This window comes from Mustela lutreola, chromosome 12 (genome assembly GCF_030435805.1).
Source record: "Mustela lutreola isolate mMusLut2 chromosome 12, mMusLut2.pri, whole genome shotgun sequence".
Taxonomy (NCBI): domain Eukaryota; kingdom Metazoa; phylum Chordata; class Mammalia; order Carnivora; family Mustelidae; genus Mustela; species Mustela lutreola.
In genome coordinates this window covers 89,411,507-89,436,243 of record NC_081301.1, presented here as the reverse complement: position 1 = coordinate 89,436,243, position 24,737 = coordinate 89,411,507, and the positions used below count along the sequence as shown (strand labels likewise).

The 24,737-nt window shown below is 44.2% G+C and overlaps 1 protein-coding gene and 1 long non-coding RNA gene across 6 annotated transcripts in view; one reads left to right on the top strand and one right to left on the bottom strand.

Moving 5' to 3' along the window:
• APBA1 (amyloid beta precursor protein binding family A member 1) overlaps positions 1-24,737 on the bottom strand; it is a 193,832-nt gene that overhangs the window by 105,560 nt on the left and 63,535 nt on the right. The window lies entirely within an intron of this gene.
• Positions 6,286-8,590, top strand: LOC131812180 (uncharacterized). Its single transcript, XR_009346276.1, has 3 exons — positions 6,286-6,450; positions 7,115-7,168; positions 8,490-8,590. It is a non-coding gene; the product is annotated as an uncharacterized LOC131812180 (long non-coding RNA).

The window sequence follows — 24,737 nt, the reverse complement described above, 5'->3', positions numbered from 1 at the left end:
GTATATTCAGAAGGAATTGGATTGCTACTGTAAGGTCAAATCAAACATTAATTTCGATTCAGAAGAAATTTTTTCAATCCCTGCAGTGGGACAGCAAGAAAATTAAACCTTACTGTGTAAATATTACTGACACTTTCAAAATATCCCAGATTTTGTGGATTCTCTTTTGAATTTCCGCTAACTAAATGTTAGTCAAAACTTTTCGAGATTGAGTTAAGGACTTCATAAACCAAACCAAACCAAAAGACCCAAACAAAACATTGGGTGTCCTTGGTCTACTGCAAAGAGAATACCCTAGACCTGCCTGAATAGAAAATTTTAATTCTGGGCTTAAAACTATGATGATTTTTTAAAACACTGAATTAAAAAGAATGGAGTTAAAAATGATCTGATAAAACAGTGTTGGTAGACTTGAACACCACACAAAACAATTACTGTAAAATTCACTATCGACGTCACCTCCCAAAGGTGTGGTTTATAGAATTTACACGGCTATTTTGGAAATAACAGTTTTCTAAATTTTGCACAGAATTTAAAGTCACCTCACTGTCCTTAAAAGCCGCCAGTGAATGTTTGCACTGGGCATCAGCAGGGCCCATAGTCTTGTAAAGAACACTTTCCACACGCAAGTCTCTAGTCTATCTTATTCTAGAAATGTAAAGTCACCCAAATTTGGCAGAAGTCTTAAAATCTGAATTACATTCTCTGCATTTGTGGTTACACAGCAGTCTTAATAAATTTATCCAACTTGTCATTTTTTTCAGTTTAATATGACTTGTTTCCCCCATCCACTCAAAATGGACTTGGAAATGAAAAAGATTTTGTTATTAAATTTCTCCTCCACGATCACCAGCAGAAGAGATACTATCAAAAACACCTCTTGTGAAATGATTACAAATGAAAAGCTATTGCAGTATTAACAGAATTTTCATAAAGATCCAATTTAAGGTCTATGCTCTGTTTTCTGAAATATAAAAAGCATTCTCAAATTCAAAAGCAGGAAAGGTTATCTGAGCTATAGGAGCTGTGTACTACAAAATGAAGCACCCAAACAAGCCACCTTATCAACTCATCTTAATAGAGAATGTATTGGCTCATATAATTTCGAGTTTACTGTTTACTTGGTTTTGATTGAAAAAAATTATTAGACTTGTCTGTCCACCCCTCCATCAAGATACAGATCCCTCTGCAGACACCAAATGCTTCCAGATGAACTGAGCTGGATCCTGTCGTTCTGGACTCTCAGATGGACGGCTTTCTCCAAGGTGTTTGAGAGAACAGGAAGTCTTGAGCTTTGCCAAAGACGGATTCTTCCTATGGTACTCATTGACTTTTGTTACTGTAAAGGTCACTGGGCTCCAATGCCAAGAAATACAAACTACCCACTTGGAAAACAGACAGTACAGCCTCTCCTCAAGGCCAGTTCTCAGGAAGGTATGTATGGTAGCATTCACGTGACGGCAAGCCACTGCTTTCCAGTGGTGGGGTTCCGTTCCCGTGACATTTTCCTTATTGAGTGCGCATAAAAGACGTTGCCCCAAACTCTGAATTCCAGACCCTCCTTCCAAGCATCCTCCCCTGACTTCTGTACTTCTGACCTCCACCTCTTGGTGTCAGGGGCACAGGTCTTCCAACAACCAAATGCAGCTCATCCCAGAGGCAATTTCGTCTCTGTGGCAACACTCTGAAACCCGTGACAACTGTAATGGCTTTAATACCTAATGAAAATTTCCTTTCAAGAGCCTTATGAATATTAATACCCTGATCAAAGAGCAATATTTAAAAACAAGGAGGGTGTCTTCAGTTTCAACCGCAGCGTCTCTGGGCTGCAAAAGGCCCATCATTTTTATAGGTTACAGGTGTGCCTGTCAATGACGAGGGCTTGACCTGGCTTCTGCTGCTGGGGCCAGAGATCACAAGATGATTGTTACTATCCTACGCTCTTCTTCAACTGACAAACATGAAACTCGTGATTTCAGACTGTCAGTTTTTAAATAAATACAAGCAGTTTTTAAATAAATACCATGTGCTCAGAACTGGGCTAGTGTTTTTGGAAGTCAAGAGGTAGGAGACATCATCCTGTCTTTAAGGAGCTCATACTCCAAGTGGGAACAGATAACTGATATAATCAACTAATCAGAAGTCAATATAAAATACTTTATTTCTACCCTGTGTCAAGGACTCTGCTAGTCCCAAGGGTATAAAAAGATCAAGATCCTTACCTCAGTCCCCGTCTGGAAGCCATGTGCCCGCACGCAAGTACAACAAAGTAATAGTAACAAAACAACAACAACAACGGTGGATACGACTCCACGAGGACTTACTGCATGGCAGTGTGGCTGGCGTTGTGTGGACTGTCACGTGAGTCTACACGGACGTCAGCAGGATTAGAAAGGGTCCGTGAAGTCAATTCTCATTCTGAGTAATCAGAATAAATGCTACTACCACAATCCCGTGTTACCAAGAACGATCAATTCTGCTTTTGCCAAGTATGATTGATTCGATGTTTGTTTCCGCCCTGCCACGCCTCTGGTTTAAGGAGATGTCAGAGCTCTATAACATTTAGTCACTGTTCTGAAGCCACATGAAGTAGTTCCTTTCTGCCCAGCTTCACTGAGATATAACTGACATATGATACTGTATAAGTTTAAAATGTACAAAGCACTGATTGAGTACATGTGTGTTTTGTGAAATGATTTCCATCGTAAGGTTAACACATCCTCACCTCCCAAAGTTACAACCTGTGTGTCTGTGTGCAGGGGGTGAGGTGGGGGGGGGTAAGAACTTTTAAGATGGACTCTCTTAACCACTTCCCAATATTGTTAGCTATCGTCACGCCTTCACAACTTACTCATCTTATAACTGGAAGTTTCTACCTTGACCGCTGTCCCCCGTTCCTCTCACGGCCCCCTCTTCCCTGAAACACAGTTGGTGTGACTTTAGTGGAAAGGCCGCAGCTCAGGTCTGTAAGAAAAAAATGGCCCATCTTCCTTTGCTGCTCCTCATAGCATGGGCATAAAGCCAAGAGAAGAAAACAATCTAAAATATTCCTTCTAATTCTGAAGTAGGAAGCAGACAACAAGACTGATTATTCAACCACAAAAGCCAACTGAAATGTGAAGCTGATTGGAAACCCTTTGTCAGGCAGAGACCTGGGCTCCTTTATCACCAGGGAGGCCCCCATGATGAGGACACCCCCTCCCCCCCGTAGGCAGGGGAGCCTCGAATGCACACTGGCGCTCGGTGTCCCGGTGCCTGCAGCTCATGCCGCTGTGAGGCCACGAAGGGTCTGAGTGTCAGTACACATCTGGTGGGAGTCCTTAGGTGGTCCTGAATATGGGTGTCCTCAGTTATGGCTCTGCTCACTGTCCCCAGCAACCGTTTCCATGACCTCAATTATCCGCACGTTAATTCTCCGAAGGACAGATCCCTTCTACACTCTTCTCCATGGGGCTTCGTGTCAGAAGGTTTACTTTCTCCTGGATATCTCCCTGCAGCTGTCTGCCCTGCCCGAAGACCACTGAGGGTCGTCCCCTCCCATCACCGTGCTTCGTCCCTAGGTTATCGGTTACTCAACACGCGGTTCCCGCACATCTCCAAAGTGGTTCCTCTTTGCCCGCAGGCTCCTGCTCCTGTCTCCTACACTATTCAGACCCACCACTCGGCCCCAAACCCACAACATCTGTTCTCATCTACACTACAGGTGTCCTCCTGCTCATCTTTGCTTCCTTCCGGAACAGTCTCCACCATGCACCCGGCCTGCCTTCCTAAAACGCAACTCTACTCATGGCCCTCCTTCCTTTGAAAGGCTTGTTTTCACCATAGCTCTCTGGGGAATGACCCAAGCCCTGACTGTGGCCTCAAGGCCCACAGGCTCAGACCCCACTGACCCCATCCAACTTCATCTCTCCCCATCATGCTCCTGCCCCCAGGCTGGGCACGTATCAGGACTCTCCCCTCACCCTCCTGCCTGCCCAGCTGCTTACTGCCCATCTCTCTGAGCTGAGTCTAAACTCCTTTCTGCCAGGGTTGCTCCCTTGCCTCCCCCACACCGGGCTAGGTCTTCCTGTTACATATCTCATAGCAACATAAACGCCTGCTTTTACAGCACACGTTTAGGAGGGTCATTAACAACGACCTCATCTGGGAACTCTCCTCGTCTGCCCTTGTCCTGCCCTTGTCTGACCCCGTCCCGGGTCTGCAGCCCTCCACCACGCGGACCACGATGCGAGTGCAGTGTTTTATCACTGGCCAGTGGCACAGTGGTCTCCACACCACGCTGCATGCTTCTTAGAGGCATGTACTTTGTCTTTTATCCACCACGCCCCAGGATCTAGGGCAGTGCTGAATGCCGGAGATAAATGCCGAATGAACGCAGGGGGAGGAAAACGCTCTGAAAGCGACGCCACGGTACAGAAACCAGATCCTGATGCTTCCCTGCTCGGGGCTTCCTATCCCACTTAGAATAAAATTCAAAGCTCTTTTTACCACCAGTCAAGTTTTGCACGATGTTGCCCCTGCGACCTACCTGACCTCGTGCCCCACACTGTTGTTTTTGCTTCTCAAACTCACCGCACTCATTTGCACACCAGGGCCTTGGCACCTGCGGTTCGCTCCACCTGGACATCTTCCCGGCATCCCTGCTGCTGGCTGCCCAGCTCCTTACACACCCCCGCTCAGCTGTCCGGTCACAGAGAGACAGGCTCGCCTCACCCGTCAGCTTGCAACCCTGCTGCCCTGCTTTATATTTCTTCTCAGTGCATTATCAACTGATATTAGGTATTTGCTGTTTGTTTACTGTCTGCCTTGCCCCGTGCGAGTGTCAGGTTGGAGAAACCTAAAACTTTGTCCACGGTGCTCTGCCTGTATTTCCAGATGTCGGAACGATGCCGGGCACTCAGCAGGTATGCAAGAAATATTTGCTGAATGAATGACGAAATGCTCAAAATTAAATGGCTCAGGCACTTCAGGATTGTTTCTATTGTTTTACAATGATTATTAATAATAATATTAAAAAGCATAGATTCTAGTGTGGAATTCTTCATTCATTTGGCAAGTGTTTCCTGGATTCTGCATACAGCAGGGGAGCACAGGGGAGGAAACCACTGCAGCGGGCTCCTGGGAGACGGACAGACACCTGCCAGTTGCAGAAGGGTGTTGCCCGCAGAGAAAATCACACCTGCAGAGAGGAAGACCAGGGAGAGGAAAGCTTCTTCCCACACTAAGGAAATTCCTGCCAGTCCCACGGGCACCCGACATGTAGTCATTCACTTAATTCAAACTGTTAATCTTTGAGTTTTCAATATTTCTCATTAACTTGGAACCTTGGGTTTGGTCCACATCCTCTGGTGTCTGTCTGATGAATGCAGAAATTCCTAACAGGTAGGCCTGTCGGAATGAGCTGTGAGGCTTTTTCAAAAAGACACCCTGGTCCCGGACGTCCTGGGTGGGGGACTGCCCCACTGCTGACCCTCCACCTTCGGCTCCTCCTCCATCCCAGGATCCCATGTTCTGGAGAAAGTGCTGCCTTCCTCAGCTGGGAAGAGGCAGGAGCATTAATGGAGACTGTTGGGCTTGTGTTGAGAATCCTGGGAAGGGCTGGCCTGCCCCGGCTGTGCCTCCTTCTCCTTTTCAGACTTCATCTTCATCAGAAAACCCCTCCCCCTGTCCCCCAAAAGATTTATACCTTCTGCCAAAAAAGCTTACCCACCACACTAAGTTACAGAACGACACGCCAGGACAACCCCACTCTCCCCATGGGGTGGGCAACCCAGCTGTCCAGGTGGGAGGTGACGGGGAAATGTTTTCTACTTACAGGAGAGCAGTGGGAGTCCCTGGGATTCCCTGGGAATGTCTCACATGCCCTAAGTGAAAGTTCTCATTTCTCAAAGCCTCTGATCAGAGTCAGCCTGTGATAACACTTCCACAAAAGGAGAAAACAGGAGAAAAGCTCATAGAAGGTCCTAGGTTTGGGGGGAATCACTCGCTCATTTAAAAATTTAAAATTTAAATTTGGGGACAGATAATCTAGGCATTTTGGATTAATGGGTTATTCAGAGTTGAAAAAAACAATTATATCTTCCTTTGAATTAATATAAAAAACACAATCAGAATACATGCATTAGATCACATGTAGCTAGGAGACAAAGGAGCGGTCCTCCCCAACCACGTTTCTTCTGATCACATCCACGAGAATTCTAAGTATATTCTCCTTTCCTCCAGCCTCTCTCATTTTCTACCCGCCATGGAAGAGATCATAGCAAAAATGTACAAGTCACTTATCTCAATGGTTCATGGTGTAGTCCTAGGGGGATCCTGGTAAGCCGATGCACCAATCCCTCAGAAGATAAGACAGTACAGTGGTCAGGAGTGAGCTCTGCCTCCCTAGAGCTGCGTGTGTGCAATGTCGTAGCCCTGTTTCCTCCCAGATGCCTGCATGATCAAATTATGGTAAGGGCTAAACGAAACAGCATGGGTACGGGGTTTAGGAGACAGTCTGGCATGCGGCATGTAGCAAGCAGAATAGGCCAGGCATCAAGGCTATATGAAGGAGATTTCAGGAAAAAGTGTTACCTGTATATGTTTCTATATATGATAGTGTGTGTGTGTGTGTGTGCGCGCGCGCACACGTGTGTGTCTGGCTCCTAACTGGGAATGATTTGGTCCTTCTCCCTCTATTCTATGTTTCAGTATCTGGGGACATTGTCGACGATCACAAGTGTGTGTTGGGCTGTTACTAGCCTTTGGGGTGGGGGGTAGAGTTCACGGGTGTCACTGAACCTCCCACAATGCCCAGGACAGCCTTCCACACACAGAGTGATCCAGCCCAAAGTGCCAACAGTGCCGAGGCTGAGAAACCCTGGAAAAACATTCGTCTTTACATAGATTCCTGGGATTCCTGAGGGTGATTGAAGCAATGCTAAAAATTTCTACGAATATGAAGAAACAGAGAGCTTTCTCTGTAAGACTTAAAATAAAAATAAAACCCTGCTGTAGAGGCGAATGCCAGGCTTAAAGTGGAGAAAAACAACAATTACGCTGTTTTCTTCTGGGATGATATAGAGTCAAAGTGGCCAAGAAACCTACCAGAGCCTTTTTCTTTTTTTCTTTCCAGGCAGGTAAGAGCAGCCTGAACCAAGCTCCAGAAATGATTAAATCAAATTGTCAGGTAAGCAATCTTCATGTGCGTGAGTCTCCCTCACTGAATTCCTGTTCCCTCGGAGGGTAGGTCAGACTTGAGGGAGAGGTTCCAGTGTATTCTAAGCTGGGGATTCAGAAAATATTAATAAGCATTCTGAGAAGCTTGAGAAGGCCCTGAGGTCATCGCCTCTTCTTCTAGCAAGAAGGGGGCGGGGCAGGCGTCACTTGGACCCAATCGAGCCTGCCCAGGCTTTAGGACATAAGGCTCCTAAGTGCACTTTAATAAGAGAACCTTGTGCGATGAAATGGAAGCACTCACCCTAGTAGGAATGTACTGTGTGCCTACCATGTGCCAGGCGGTAAGGAAACAGTGAGACCCAGCCCTTGATGGCTTGGGATGGAGAGATGTACAATGAATGAATGACAGGGTCATGCCACAACAGCCCAGAGAAAATGAAGAGGACTCATTATTGAGGGCTGTTAGAGGAAGGTATCCTGGGAAAAGAGGCTATTTTCTCGGGCTCTGAAGGAGGAAGAATGTTCCCCAGATGTAGTGTTGGGGTGGGAGGAAGCGTGTGGCCGTGAAAAGACCCCGTGGCATCCATTGGCATTCAGGGGGCTCAGCACACTGTCATTCTGGAGCCGAGTGCATTGCTGTGAGGGGAGGAGACGGATTAGGGACTGCTGCGGGGAGCCGGGGCTAGGGCCTGGCAAATAAATGACTTTCATGGTATCAGGTGAAGCTTCCTCAGGGTCATATAGGATTATGTTTAAAACAGTGTATAATTTCATAATCTATCCTATCTAGGATTCAAAGTGACTTCCCAAAGATATTATGGTTTCCTCTAAGTAGCTCTGTTTTCCTGACATCTAGGGCTTTATAAACATACATGACAGAAGGGTTCCCTAAAAGAGGGCTAAGTAAATTCTTTTGGAGTAGGAAAAAACCCCTGCTTTCTGCCAGTTATGTAGCTCTTTCAAGGAATTTTTGGATCTGTTTTGCTAGAGCAACCCCCACCCCTTTCCCTAGCACCCCTCACCCAACTAATGAATTACGGCCTCGCTGGCAAAGGCGGGCTTTCATATTTCTCTCCCCACATCATGATGGAGATGCCACAGACAAACCTTTAGCAGACTATAAGCTAAATGACACTCCACTCTCAGAGCCATGAATCACCAAAGCCTCTCTGATTAGAATCTCAATTTTCCCTCCCTCTTGGCTTGTTTGTGACTCTGTTCTAAAGAAAAAAGCATTAGGCTTAATAAATCAACATGAAACAATATCAGCCTCATAAAACAAGTCCCTCCTGGTTTTTATGACTTTTTACATTGACAAAACAATTCTCCAGCTCTCCGGCAGGATGGTGGGCGCTATGAGATGGCATCACTGATGGCTAGATTCCCCTCTTACTTGGTCACTGCATTTTCTCCAAACTCAAACTCATGATTGGATGTCAAGCAGGAGCACAACTGGGTCTTCACTGGTAATTCTGTTGGTTGTAAAATGACGAAACAATTTTCATCATTGAATGAATTAACGCCAATGGTTGAAAATTTTTAAAGAGCAAAGTCATGGACATAACCACATTAGAGAAAAACTGTCCCTAACCCTGGCATTATTAATGTGTTTCTTATGCCAATTTTATAAAGCTGTAACCACAAAGTCTGTACAATTTTGTGTTGTGTTTTATTCATTTAAATGCTTGTCTGTAAAATGGATTACACTGGCATTAAAATGTACACTTTCTGAGAATACGTAATGGCATGCAAGGGAAAATGTGTTTAGTAGAATGTCAAGTAATAAATACAAGACAAAAAACTATATAATTTACAAGCCTAATTTTTGTGTGTATACATACACACACATACACATGGAAATAACTATACCAAAATATTAATGCTAGTTATTTGTGGATGGTAGGATTACTTTACTCATCTTTCTGAAATTGTCCAAATTTCTACAATGAACCCTTTTCATTTTACATTGGAAAAAAGATCTATTACATTAAAAATTTCCCATGCTTCTAGTTTCTATAACTATCATCTTAATGCTTGCACAATATGCCATTTAATGGACATAACTTTTTTATTGAATTCTCTTTTGGGGGGAGGCAGAGGCCTTTTCCGTTTTTGGTTATTATAACTCTGCATGGCTCCATGTCCGAACTGCTTTACGTGAGAAATGAGGAAAATGATCGGACCTCTGCCCCCTGATCCAGCTCAGGGCAGAGCTGGGAGCAGAGGCATTGGAGCTGGACATTTCTGGTCAGAAGCCTGCCCAGTCTCTTTCTAGCATGGTCACGGGATGACACAAAATGGGATATGGGTACTGAGCTCCTGGACACTGGACACCAGGAGACATACTGCTGTTTGACCATCTCTCCCCTCCTACTCCTTCTCCAGCCACCTGAGCTCTAGCAGGAAGGCATCCTTCCCAGCTCCCAACTACCAGCCCCCAGCATCCACTGTCATTCTAGAAAGCCCCTTCACTTGGTCTTCACTAGGGCCAAGTCCCATCCACTGGTTCAAGTGTCTATGCTCTTGTGATCTTTCAGGACCTCTTGTCTGGGTCAGTTTCCCCTCTTTGGAAAGGAGGCCCAGAGCCCATAGGAAGTGCCCCATTCTGAGCATTTGCTGCATTGTGTTTGCCTGTTTACTCCTCTCTTTCTTCCACTGGGCCGAAAGCTCATCAAGGTCAGAGCTGTCATATCCATCCTAAGCATTCAGCACAGGGTCTGACACATGGTAGACACTCAAGAAGGTGGTTGCCTGAATGGTTTTTTGCCACATCATTTATCTTCAAAAATGCGATTTTAGCAGTAATGCAGTATTTTGTTATGTAAAATGTTCTATGTATAATCTATTGATTCTTTATTATAGTCCCCTTTTGGTTGGGGAGAGGGAGAGGTACTATAAATAATTTATAGGGAACATCCTAGTACATCAATCTTATTTTTTTTTTAAAGAAAATAAAATTTAAAGTGTAGAACTGTTGACTTTGAACATCTTAAGACTTTGATCGCCAAAGTGAAGGGCTTTGTGTCTTGAAATCCCAGGCTCTGCTCTACATGTTGATGGCTGTCGCCTCCACAAATCAGCTCAATTGCTCAGATTAATGTCTGCCCTGAAAAATGCATTCTTGCTGAAGAATTTTGTTGTTTCTGCTGATTTCAAAGATGCCGAGCTGGGGCTCTGATGCTACACCATTACACCTGGAGAGCCACCTCTGCCACGAGGTCAGGGGAAAGGGAAGAAACCCTCAGTTCTATAGCTTTGGCCCAGAGAGGCCAGAGAGGTGGCTGTGAATCTGGAGTTCCCACAACTCCATGCAATGGCTCAGAAACACCACTGAGTGTTGCGTTTATATCCAGTGACATTTCCTTTCCCCTGACCCCACTTATGACACTTTCTTTCAAACCTTATAAGATAATATGGAATTGGTGACATTCAAACTTTTTCTCCTAAAAAGTACCAGCAATGTCTGTTTTGCTTATATACTTCTGTATGTGCTTATATACTTATTTATGTATTCCCAAGTAAATGTATTATTAATAAAACAAAAATCTCCCCCTCCCCCACCAAATGTCTTTAAAAAGGGACTTTTCCATGCAGGTGGAGAACTTCAAAATGTGGTTTATTCCCTGGACCTGTCTGAGGGTCATCTGGGGCCACTGCTACTTATTGAACGGGCACAGGGATCTGGAGTTTAAAAGCTCCCAGAAAAATTCCCCACCCGCCTTTACTGAGATTGAATTGATATATAATGTTGTTTTAGTTAAAAGGCGTACAATGGGATGAATTGATACATGCACATAGTGGGAAATGTTTACCACAATAAGGTTAGTTAACACCCATCACCTAATTACAATTTCTGCTTGCTGTTATTATGAGGAGAACATTGGTACTCCATTTGCACAACAACTTTCAAGCAGACAACACCGTAGTGTAAACTATCATCGCCATTTATACATTAGATCCTCGGAACTTACTCACAACTGGACATTTATACCCTTTGACCTACATTTCCCCATTTCCCCCAGTCCTCAGCCTTGAGCAACCACCATTCTACTCTTCATTTATATGGGTTCAGCTTTTTTTATGATCTCACCTGTAAGTGAGATTATACAGTATTTTTCTTTTTTGATCTGAAAAATCAAAAATTTTTTTACTTTGCTTAGCATAATGTCTTCAAGGTCCATCCATGTCACAAATGGCAGGATTTCCTTCTTTTTAATGGTTGAATAATATTCCAATGTCTGTGTGTGTGTGTGTGTGTGTGTGTGAGTCACTATATATATATACGTTGTATATAGACACGTAGCTTTTTTGATCCAATTATCCACCAATGGACATTTAGGTTGTCGCCATGTCTTGGTTATTGTGACTAATTCTGGAATGAACATGGGGGTACAGATATCTCTTCAAGACAGTTATTTCATTTCCTTCAGATATATATATATATACCCAGAAGTGGGAATGCTGGACAATACAGTAGTTATACTTTGAATTTTTTGAGGAATATCCATACTGTTTCCACAATGGCTTCACCAATATGCACTCACCAACAGTGCACAAGCGTTCTCTCTTTTCCACAACCCTGCCAGCCCTTAATTTCTCTTTCTCTCTCTCTTTTAAATAATAGTCCTTCTAACAAGGGTGAGGTGAAATCTTACTGTGATTTGGATTTGTACTTCCTTGATGATCAGTCACTCAAAATGGTGTTGGACACCGTTTCATATACCTGTTGGCCAATGTGTATGTCTTTCTTAAAAAATGTTTATTCAAGTCCTTTGCCCATTTTTAAATTGGTATTTTTTGTTTTCTGCTACTAAGTTCTAGAAAATTTCCAAGCTGGTTAATGTTTATAAATCATTACAAAGCTGTAATATAGAGATTGTCTCCCCAACCTTAATTTTTCCTTTCTTCCAATTTCGTCAGGAGAGTAGAACCAGAATAAAAAACAAAAAAAATTTTTTTAAGAGCCTCTAACTATGTAGATAACCTGTCACAAAACAAACCAATGTAATGATCTCTTATTGAAACTCTGGCAAAAGAAATCCTATGAAGTCCTAGGGAACTGAAGTTTAAACAGTGTAAAGGGTCATGATTAATTCCCAATATTTGAGGTACTGGTTTTACTCCTATTTTAGGTAACTCTGAAAAATATTTTTAAGAACTTCACAAATAGGGGCACCTGGGTGGCTCAGTGGGTTAAGCCGCTGCCTTCGGCTCAGGTTGTGATCTCGGGGTCCTGGGATCGAGCCCCTCATGGGGCTCTCTGCTCAGCAGAGCCTGCTTCCCCCACTCTCTCTGCCTGCCTCTCTGCCTACTTGTGATCTGTCTGTCAAATAAATAAATAAAATCTTAAAAAAAAAAAAAAAGAACTTCACAAAAAACTTTACTTGAGTGAAAAATAAACCCAGTCAGTCTGAAGAAAATATCAAATGATTATTAGTCGACTATGGGACACAGACATGGCAGCAGCTGCGAAGGCAGCTTGGGACTGAGTGATGGTTGGGAAGCCCTGTGCTGGACCCACCCCACATTAAAACACTCGAGTGGTTTTCCAGTGAGGGCTCACTCCAGCACAGCCCACACACAATATGAAGAGGTTCCCTCACTGTTATGAAATGAAAGACCAAGGGCAAAGGCTCTGGAAAGGAGATTGTAGGGTTTACAATTCAGGACCACAGGGACGAGGTGGCTAAGGAGTCATGCTCAGCTTAAGAGTGAAGAAACTATACCAGGAAAATGTCACTCAAATAAAATGAAAGAAACAATGATCATTGTTGTGAAAACCTGGTATCACTTCCCATAAATGGAATCGACCATGAAAATACCTGACTAGTAACTAAAGAATGCTCATCTTTTAGTCACTTATAATGATCTAACTAATCACAGTAGAGGAAACTTTGATTTAAGCGCTTTATATTTCAGATGAGGAAAAATAAGGTCCTAGAGGGGAGAGAGAGCTGCCCGAGGTCACACAGTTGGAATCCACGTCTCTGGACTTCTCCACCATGACACCCCCAGGACGGCAGCTACCTAGGCAATCGGCAGAACTGGCCCAGTGCGAGAAATCCTTCTGTCCCATGTGACTCTGTAAGCACTCTCTCCTGTACCTTGTAGCTGATCTAAAGTGAAGTGCCTCAGATTTGCAGTCTGAAGCTAACTGTTAAAGGAGTCTAGAGGCAAATTAGAAAACACTGATTGCACTCTGTTCCTCTAGAGTGAGAAATTAAATCAACCAAGCAAAATCAGAGCATCCCAGCTGCAGCGTCAGGGGAGCCGCTGGCAAAGCCCAACATGGCCTGAGAAGCAAGAAGCCTGGCCCATACACCAGGAACACAGAATCCAAACACCAGAGCCTTTCCTAGATCCTTGAAGACCCTACGGCTTCAAACCCAAGCACACCTGGCTGCACGGTGGTTTCCTTTGTGGGAATGTGCTGATTATGTGTGGAAGCCTGGGGTATCTAGCATCAAGATTTTTTAATCATCTTTTGAGGCTTGATTTGCAGACCATCCCTTGCCTGAGGTTCTGGAAGTCTTCTCACTTTTATTGATTTCTCCTTTCTTTAAATTTCACCCAGCAGTTCTGGATAGAAGGGGCCATGAGGTGTTGAGAGTAAGCCCATTGATTGTACTTAGTTCATATGTTTTAAATTTTTAGAAGTCACAAAGTTACTAAAAATTTATTTTATTAAAATTTTTTTCATTTAATTTTATTACAATGATAAAAATCATTTTACTATACACTTTACCAAGATTGAGAAATCAGTTGTCTACAACTGGGAATATTATTATGCAGAAGAGAGGCCAACCAAGGAAGACATGGTGGATTTTATGGGAGCAGGGAGCCCCCTACCCCCCTGGCCATGACTGGGACCTCCTCTGTTCTTTCCCTGCCCAGGCTTCAGAGCCCAGCTCAGCAATGCACTGTGTCCGCTGTCGAGGATGTCTGTATGTTAACAAATGCAGTTTTATCAGAACGTCGCAACAATGATACTGCTCCATGAGCACAGAGTCTGTGTTTTTGTGTCCATCGGTACACGCGGCGCTTGCCACCATGTTAACACATATTAGGCACTAAATGGTTGTTGAATGGATGGGTGGAAGGAAGGAAAGAAGGAAGGAGGGATGGATGAATTGAGGCATCAATGAATCAATGAGAAAACTGGAGGTGACAAAAACCGCTTTATAGAAAGACATTCTTTCAATGGGCAAAAGAGGATTAGGGAACAGAGTTCCAGAAATAGCTGAGTTCTAGTTCCTACAGATGTTTCAATGAGATTTTTGTAGATAAAAAGGTACAGCTAGGGGCAGCTGGGTGGCTCAGTTGGTTAAACATCTGACTCTGGATTTTTGGCTCAGGTCATGATCTCAGGGTCATGGGACTAAGCACCTCATTGGGCTCTGTGCTCAGCAGGGAGTCTCCTTAAGATTCTCTCTCTCTCTCTCTCTGTCTGCCCCTACCTAAAGGGAGCTCATGCTCCCTTTCTCTCAAGTAAATAGATCTTAAAAAAAAAAAAAAATCCCAAGCATCGCCAAGAACATTCAGTGTTTGTTAATGTGAAGCATGATATGGTGCCCCCCCGCCCCCCACCTATCATGCAGGGACCAATGTGAGCAGAGCATAAGCTATGCCGTACGGAGAGCACCACCGGGTTCCACCCAGGGCAGTAGTGTTTCTAGGGATGGTACTAAATGCTGAGCAGGTCTGGATCGTCACTGACAGAGGACACGTGAGGGACACCATGTTCCCCAGATGACAGGCTCCCGCGTAAGCAGTTTGCTTCATGGTGTCTCCAACCATAGGGGAATATCTGCCTTTTTGTTTCATTCCCATTTTGCCAATGTAATTCCTCAATCAGAGTATAAACAGGGGCTGTATTTTATATTCATCTACCTAATGGTGAAATCACTTTCCGTCCTCACAACGTAGTGAGGCTGGTATTAGCTCTGGGTTGCTGCTGCCATTGTACTGTTTTGAGAAATCAATTTGGCCAAGGCTCCACAGCTTGTCAGGGAAGAAAGGGAGGGCTAAAGCTGGCAGTCTGACTTTTAAACCGATATTGCTAAATGTCTTATCAAGCCTATCACGGTATTCAAAGAAAAGTTGTTGATCTTGATTAAATACATCATCACTGTGAGAAGACGCAAAAAGAGAGGTAGCTGAGACGGTGGGGGAGGAGAGAGGGAAGGAGAGAAAACAGAGAAAAGCCAGTTTGGTCGTAGATCTAGTTTGATTCTTCCCAGTTCTATCCCATTTCTCAAAAGCTAATTAGCCACAGTGCGGTTTTTACAGCGTGCACCCTGCACTGTATCAGGCAGCCTCTGACCCAGAGCTGGGGCTATCTGCAGCCCCAGATGGATTTTTTTCTCCACTTCCTTAAAAAAAAATAACCACATCTGCTTGTGGGTGCCATTCTCAAAACGCAAGCCCTAATTTAACAGAGGATCTTTACTCTTTACTGGGCAGTGAACACAGCGAAGCATCCGTGAGGAGACGGGAAGCCATGGTCTCTGTCTTTGAAGAAATCATTTAAAAATACCTGGATGGCACAGGCATGTGGGACAAACCCCACTGATCAAATATGGCTGTCAAGAGCCCTTTCCTGAGGATTTTTTTTAGTAATTTAAAAATGTATTTTATTTGTTTATTTGACAGAGAGAGAGAGAGAGAGAGCAAGAGAGCATGTGCACGCATAAGCAAGGGGAAAGGCAGGCAGCGGGAGAAGGTGAAGCAGGCTCTCTGTCAGCAGGGAGCCTGACGCCGGGCTCCATCCCAGGACCCTAGGATCATGACCTGAGCTGAAGGCAGATGCTTCACCCACTGAGCCACCCTTGATGCTCCTTTACGGAGGATCTGAGCCTGAATTCAGGCTGAATGGATGAATGTACTTGTCAATTAGAAATGTCTGCCAAGGGCATATACTGGGGAAGTTTCTAGCACAATGCCTAGCACTGAGTGTTTGCACAACAAATATTATTTTGCTTTGAGTGAAGTCCTAGAAACCTTCATTCTGATCAGAGCACCAAAGGACAACCTTTTCTTCACTGGGCCCGACCTCAGGACAGAGAACCGATATGGAGAAAAGGAGACAGACTTCGCATGAAGCGTAAAGGAAGCTCCGCTCAACCCTCCTTGTCTGCAGTAATGAGTCCTACTGGTAGTGATTCATATCCTATTATTCTAGCAAAGCCCTGGATTCCTCTTTGCAGCGGGATGACATTGGATAGGGCCCTTAATGAAGGGCACAAGGTGTGACTATGGCACAAGGTATTTTTTTTGCCCTAGAAAACCTGCTGACAGGCCTCTTCTGAAAAACCAAGAGCATGAAATGCTTTTCGCTCCACCGAATGGTATTGCACGTGATGCCCAGTAGTGGCGATGACAGAATCCTGGGGCTACATGAGGCACCTCCAGCTCCCACTATATCCACCCATGGATCCCTGGCTGTGTCGCCTGGGCAGCTTTATGGGTCTTGTTCCCAAAATTAAGTAAAACGAAGATCCATTAGGAGCTGACTAGTTGTCCCTACGTTGAATAGCTCAATTGCTTTTCCAGATGCTGAATGGATATCCTGACCTGGATCCCTCTCTGGCATGCTTCTCTGAGCCTCTGAGAGCTTATATAACTGATAGTCACCCACGTCCTGAGCAGCAGGTGACAGGGATCAAAGATGGCCCCAGTCAACGGCGCCACTGAAATCCACCCCCTCCCCCCCCGCACAGCATCATTTCCGGGCACCTTTTTTCTGGTATTATAATTTCCTGGGACATCTGACCTGCATCAAATTCAGGCTCGCCAGAGGCCACATAAATGGTATCAGTCAAAGGAAGAGTGTCAAAATGCATTTTTCCCGTAGCCCTGCCCTGCAATTTCCTCACCTCAGGATTATACGTTCGCATGGCCAGAGCTATTATTTCTGCTGCAAGTAAAAATAAGACCAGCCAGTAAGATTCACTGAGAAAACATCCTTGACATTTACCTTAGTGCGTCCAGAAGCTTAGCTCACCACACGTCTCTGTGGGAAGGAAAGAAACAAAGAGTCCTGACTGCTTCCAAGAGGCTACACGATGCAAGGGGGCAAGTTATTCTGTTGGGCCAAGAGACTGTCTTCAGGTGTGTGTGGTGGAGAGGGACCCACCCACATGAAACTCCCACACTTTAAGGACTGTCTTGTTTTTGCCTTGTGAAATCTGGTTTTAGGACAAAAGGTAGACTAGTTTCTGTCACATGGTAGGCACCCGGTAAATATTTAATGAACAGAGAAAGACTCTTGCATCTCCTCCTTGCTGGCCATCCCCTAGGGTATAAGTAGTCCCCACAGAGAGGACCCTGGGGGGCAGCAGACATGAAGGCAAACCCCACTTCTTCCTTCCCGGCTGCACAATCTGATCCAGTCACCTCAACCACTGAGCCTCAGTTTCCTTGAGGGTAATCCGAAGGTGAAGACAAGGGCCTGGATTCTCTCTCAGAAATGTCGTGAGGGCGTTGAAGGTGACCTGGGCAACTGGGGCCGGCAGCCCAGTATGGGCCAGGCGGTTGGTAACAGGAGTCTCGGCTTGAGGACCAATGTATTAGGTATCTTCTTGAGGACACAGTAGCTTTTTGCAAATAGATAAAATGTGCCATGGCTCCATGTGACTCTTAGGAAAGGCCTGAGGCCCTTCCGTTAGGGATGTTCAAGTGATTCACTTAAGAGGGAGAGGAGAGGCTACATTTTTCACCAACAGATGCACCTATTCTAAGTGCCCACAGGCATCTAAGCCTAGCACCTAACAGATCAAGGAGAGCCACAATTTGTCTTCTGAAGTAAAGGGTCAGATACAAAGAAAGATAAAGCATCTGTGGAAGGCCCTTTAATAGCTAAGCTCTCCCTTTTAGATACTGCAGGGGTCCAAACAAAAAAGTCTTTTTGTTGGGCAGGGGATTAGTTTTGGTAAGAACATTTAACATGACATTTACCCTCAATCAATGTCCCCGTGTACAACACAGAAGTGAAAACAGGCACTTTCCAACCTGCTTGCAGGACATTCACACAGCTCTACCACGGGTGGGACCCGTCCCTCTCCACACTTGCCAATCATGCAACGGGATGGTGATGGATCCGCCCATCGAACTGAACTATAGACTTAGAGATAAAGGAATATGTAAACTTGGTATTTCTGCACATTTTAGGCAGGCTGCCTGTCACTCTCTTCTCTGGCTTACGTTGCTTCTCTCTCTCTCTCTCTCTCTCTGTATATATATATATATATATATGTATATATATATATATATAGTGAATGAATGAGTGAGGCAAACGAATAAATGCACATACAATCAGCCCCTATAGAAATCTTGGCTGTTAATGGTTTTGACAACTGGAATTTATTTTAAATCTATTACTGTGCTACAAAATTACCCTTCATCAATCAGACACCGTTCTTAAGAATTCTATCTTGAGCTCCTATATCTCAAGTAATTATACTAAAATGGTGTTATTAGAGTTAGCTCAAGAAAATTATCCAGCAAATGAATGAGATTTAAAAGAAAAAAAATCATCTGAAAAGAGATTTCTAATTACATAGTTTAAAAAAATTACCAGGGTTTCCATCCTGACTATGCCCTGCATTTCATAAAAACTTTAGATAGCGGTAAACCCACCTTCTCTCACCAGTGAGTACTGGGATGTGCGGTGTTGTAGAATCATTAGGAGCACTGGCTCTGGGGGGTGGCTAGCCAGCTGGGGGACCCTAGGCAAGCGCATGCCTCTGCAGGCTTCCACGTCTTCATCCTCCCAATGGGGATAATACTACATAATTGGGAGGATTCAAGGGCGTCATCTACTCACAGTGTCCAGCACACGGTGAACACTGAGTAAATGTCAGCCATTTTTTTCCCACTTGTAAAATGCTTTTCTGTCAGGTCAGCGGAAGAATGGCAAAGATTTGCTTTCTCTCCAGGAGTGAGTCATACTCCCTTCTCGTGTATTTGCTAATTAAATTTCATTTAATGTCACTGGCCCTTCTCTCCCAACTTCTGCCAGTGAAAGAAAATATTGGTCAACCCCAGATAAAAACGAAGGTATATAGAAAGCATGTATCTCCATGTTTGTCATCTCTCCAATATCATGAGCTCCTCAAGGGTGGTGGTGGATGAAAATGGCTCACATCGGTGAGAGCTTACCATGTGGAAGATACTGTTTTAAGTACTTAGCATATATTCATTCATCTGATCCTCACAAGAAGCCTAGGAGGCAGTCAGCATGTCTTATTTATCCTCTGCTCACTCAGTAAATGAAGACTTGTGTCATGTTTACTGAGGAGCCCTTCCAGGTATCTTATAGGCTATACAGTCTAGTGGTTAAGAACGCTCCTGGCTCCTCTACTGATTGCCAGTGTGACTTCAGGCTAGTTACTAACTTCTGCGTAGCCCAGTTTCTCCATATATAAGATGGAGGTAGTAATCAACATCTTCCTCACCATCACCATCACCATCATCACTACAACACATGCAACTATTATAAAAATGAGCTGATACATGTAAATGGTTTAGAATAGCACCAGGAACACAGGACAAACACAGTGAATTTTAGCAAACGGGGTCCGTGATCCGTTGGTCCATTTTAAAGAGGAAATAACATCCTTCCTATGAAGTCATTGGTTAGAGATACAAACAAGCAAAGGTCATTTTCTTTGTCTCTTGTAGGAAAGCAAGAAGAAAGGATCAAAGTTTCAATTGACATAAAACCTGGAATTAATCTTGGGGTAGCCAGGAAAACAAGGGAATGGTCATTTATTGTCCAGGACGAACTGGTCATCATTTGTCTATGATATTAAATCCTCTGATAACGCGTTTAAATCTGTGAATTATCTTATTTGGATATAACATGTCTATAAACAGAACTGAACTATCCAAGCCCATTAGAATGGAATGTCCCCTTTCTTATTCACTTATTGACGTTTGTTCACTCATTGAGCCTCTACCCTGTGACTGACACTAGTCACTGGGGATCTAGTCACTGGGGAATCCAGTAGTGAAGAAAACAAAGTTGCTGTCCTTGGACGCTTTTGTATGGTGCCAGTAAACAGATAAGTACATAATAACATGTGAGCTAGTAATAATACCATGTCTAACTGGTAAGTTTGCATTTGCAAAAGTATCTGCTCCTTAAAACACTAAAAAAAGATGGGAAAGATTTAAAGACTAAAATAGTTGTTGGACCATAATCATCTAGTAGTTCAGCTAACTCAGCTACTTGAGCCCAAACCTGTCAGGGCCCTGTGACTGAACACAGAAGGGATAGAGAGAAGAGCCTGGGAGACAAGGGAAGGGGTGTGGACCCTTCCTCCATCCCTGCCAGGGCAACAGGCTGCCCTAGGCTGAAGCACCTGGAGAGAAGAGGAACACTTCAGAACAGATCTAGTCCTGGCTTGGTTCCAAGGCTGATGCCACCTCCATGGGTCTCAATGATGTCATCTGACCCCAGCTGCAGGCTCAGCCTAGCCAGGTCCCCACGACAGTTCTGACTGGAGGGTGGCAGGATTTCTGGAGCACTAGTCTGACATCCGAGGTTCAGTATCCAGATCCCCTTGACTATTTCTGACCTGTACTCAATGCTCTGACAAGCAGGCTTCCTCCCTGTTCATCAGACTTGGCTCCCAACCAATGGCCCACCTCTGGTGACAGGATTCCCAGTTTAATTCCTGTCCTGAGGCCTATTCTGGTCACCTGCTGAGCACTAATACTACTCGGACTGGGGACTATGTGCCTTCCTCCTGCTCATCTCATATGGTCTTAAACAGGCCTGCAGTTTGTGATGCTACCTGCAGGAAACCTCTTCCAGCATTTCCAAATTGGGTCTGTTTCTGGATGGTCCACCCATGTATATGACTGTCTTGTAGCTTCTTGATGGAACCCTACCATGATGACTGACTGTCTGGCTCGAGAAATTTCCCCTACTGTCATGGGGTTCTTGAACCCTTATTGTGGGTGCTCAATAGGATTTCTGCTGAGGCAAGCATTTGGGATCATCACTCAACATCCCACCCACATATAGCCACCAAAAAGAGAGAGAACTATAATTCTAGGGTTTGGTCATTACCATACTTAATACTGAGCACTGTACAATTGTATCCAGATTGACACTGAGAATGTTCTTACCCCTACCTGTGGAGAATCAGCCCAGAATCTGATCTCCCTGTATTATGCCCTGAATGTTTGCACATCTCTATTATCAAAGTTTCTATTCATATTCAGATTTTTATCTGATTATTTAATGTCTATCTCCTCCACTTGACTGTAAACCCCATGGAGGACAGGGATTGTGTCTGCTTTGCTCAGTATCTGCTGAACTTAATGGAGGGCACATCAACAGAAATCGGTCTCTGGTTGACTGACACAAGGGTCTTCCTTGATCCAGCCCATACCTGAGCTACTATCATGGTAAACTGGGCAGAAGATCTTAAAGTCAACTTCTTGGCTGAACATTTTTCTTGATCTTCTTCTTCTAGCCACAACTTGATGTTTTCATGAGTGCATTGCTTCCTCTTTAAGGTTTTCGAAATGGTGGCTGTCCCTTTTTACTACAGCAAGACCAGGAAGAACAGTGGGTATCTTCCTTACTTGACGCTGCTTCCACACATTGTCTCCTTATTCCCTAAAACCCCTTCTGCTTTGAAGCTCACCTGATATCGTTTCATTGAGTCAACAATCTCTGTGACCCTCGGCTTCATTTCTTGGGTTCTGAGTCCCTCTCTGGCATCATAATCCTAGATGATTTCAGTGTGCACCATAGCATCCTAGTAACAGTGTGACTACAAGTTCCTCCTCTCTGATGGTCTTGTTCCTACCTTAGTTCAGTTCCTCAGTCTTCTTTCAAACTTATCATGCGTATAATTGCAATTTCTGTGACCTCAACAGAGGTGGGGTGATTTAAGGTGAGTCCCTGCTGCCCATTACAACTCACATCTAAAAATACTTACCTCTTAACTGGAATGAAGCCACTCAGGTTTATACTTCACCAACAAAAAATGTAGGCTAAAGTAAGACAAATCAAAGCATCAAGAACTTCTGTGTACTTTCGCAAATAGTTGAGGCTGGACAATATGCTTCTGATACAGGCCATTGCTGACAGAGGTATCTAGAAAGAAAAATCTTTTTTCAAAACGATTTTTGGCCCACTGATCCTTAGATAAACTAATTTGAGGAATCTTTAGAATTGTAGTGTGTTGGTTAATAAATCCTATAAGCCGTTGCAGTGGATATGTGCCATTTTTGCCACTGGCATCCTTTCATCTCACATCTCATCAGAGTTCATTCGGTATCTTACCTCACCCCCAATCTTGATCCCCTATGGTTCCCCAATCTCTAAATCCTGGGATGGAGAACACACATTGCTCTAAGGTCACATTCCCTTGGTCAAAACAATTAGTTATGTGATGGGACGGTGACCCAATGAGACTTCTGAGGCTTCCAGGAAAGACTCTCACTATTTACTACTGTAGGTGGCAAGATGTGGAGCTTCTGTGTCCATCTTACTTCCGTGAGAGAGGGTCTCTCTGAGCATGTGGCCAAACTGGAAGAGAATCCAGAGATGGAGAAGGTCAAAAAGATGACAGTGTCATTGAATATCTAGATGAAACTGCACACTTGGATTCTCAGCTATGTGAGCTGTGGCAGTGAATGACGTGTCCCCATGTTGCTTCCTTTTCCTGGACACACCAGAAAAGCACACTTCTCAGCCTCCCCTTGCAGGCAGGTTGGTCTATTAGACTGAACTCTGGCTAAAGGAATATGCACAAAAGTGATGTCAGCCACTTTCAAGCTCTTGCCTAAAAACATCCTGTGAGATACTCTGGTGCTTTTTTCCTCTTCTATAGCACCTATGAGGTGTTCCAGAAGGTACAAAATAGAGTGCTGTGGGGAGTACTGGGTGGGGACTGAGGCAGCAGACAATGTCAGGGAAGACTCTGTGGGGAAGACATTTGAGCAGAGACCTGCTTCGCCAAGCAAGCAAGCAAGCAAGCAAGCAATGAAGCTACTAAAGAGAGAAGAGGGAGAAAGAACATTTTAGCAGATCAAATACCTAGTGCTCAAGCTCTGAGGGGGAAAAGGGTGTGGCATATTGGAGGACTAGAAAGGTCACAGTAGGAGAACAAAAGGCTCCTGCAGCCTAAGTGTAATAGGCAGAGGCCAGTAGTTGAGGCAAGAGATGATGGTGCCTTGGATCAAAGTGGAGGCAATGAAGGTGGAAAAGAAGTAGGTAAACTCTTTGTATTTCTTAGAAGTGGTGCAGACAAAAGTTGCTAGGTGGTCAGAAAGTAAGGAAGAAAAAAGGGAGCAAATCAATGTCTTGTAAGTCTTTGAGCAACTGGTTAGATGGTGATGCTATTTAATTAGATGATGAGACAAGAAAAGTAACCATTTTTGGACATGTTAGGTTTGATGTTCCTGTTGAAGATCTATGCATGGATGTCCGTGTGGACATCAGATCTTAGTTGTCAGAACTTAACTCCTCTACACCACAATGACAATGATACACCACTACTATTTACTGGGTATGTACTATTTTTTTTAAAGATTTTATTTATTTATTTATTTGACACAGAGAGAGAGAGAGAGAATGAGAGAGGGAACACAAGCAGGGGTAGGGGCAGAAGGAGAAGTAGGCTTCCTGTTGAGTAGGGAGCCCAATGTGGGGCTTGATCCCCTGATCCTGGGACCATGACCTGAGCGGAAGGCAGATGCTTAATGACGGAGCCAACCAGGCACCCCCTGAGTACTTATTATATAGCGGGCATCATGTGACATACTTCACATCGATTATCCCATATAATCTCACCACATCCCTCCCTGTAAGGTAGCACCCCCATTTTACAGAGAAGAAAATGGAAAGCCAGATTTGGTAAGGCAACTTGCCAATAATAATAATAATAATAATAATCAACAAATAAATAGTAGAGTTCTACATTATATGGCATGAGACCGTCACAGAGTGTTTTGTGTCTCCTGAACTAAATTATAAGGTGCTTGAGAGGAGAAGTGCATCTTGTTCTTACGTCCTCAAAGCACACGGCACAGTGCTTTGTACCTAGAAGGTGTTCAGTCAATGCTTGTTGCTTGATTTTATCACTCATGAGAAAAGACAAAATGGTGGGGGGTGAGACCCAAACATAGAAGGCTTTCCACCATACTATTTGCTCTTCTTTTCACCTCCTTATTCCATAGTTCCATTTAACAAGGAGCTGATGACCCCCTAGTTCACCTTTCTCTTTCACAAGGATGAAGAACATTCTTCAGAGGGGTATGTATAGTACGTCATGAACAGAGTAGGAGCACAGAGTCACCAGAAACAAGGGGTGGGTGGTCTCGGCGTACAGCTTTCTGTCCATAGCTCACTTACCTCATGCTTTTCAGTCAGTCCTTCCAGGTTATGGGGGCAGTCTTTAGTACATTAAGTCACAAACTCATCCTGTAGTCCATCAAAAACTCAAGTCGTTTCCAAACAAGAGCTGAAATCATGAGTAGAAAGACTTGAGATCATGATGGAATCAGATTCAAGTAGTTTGCACTGGGATTGTCTTTCCTATTTCTCTCTGGCCAAA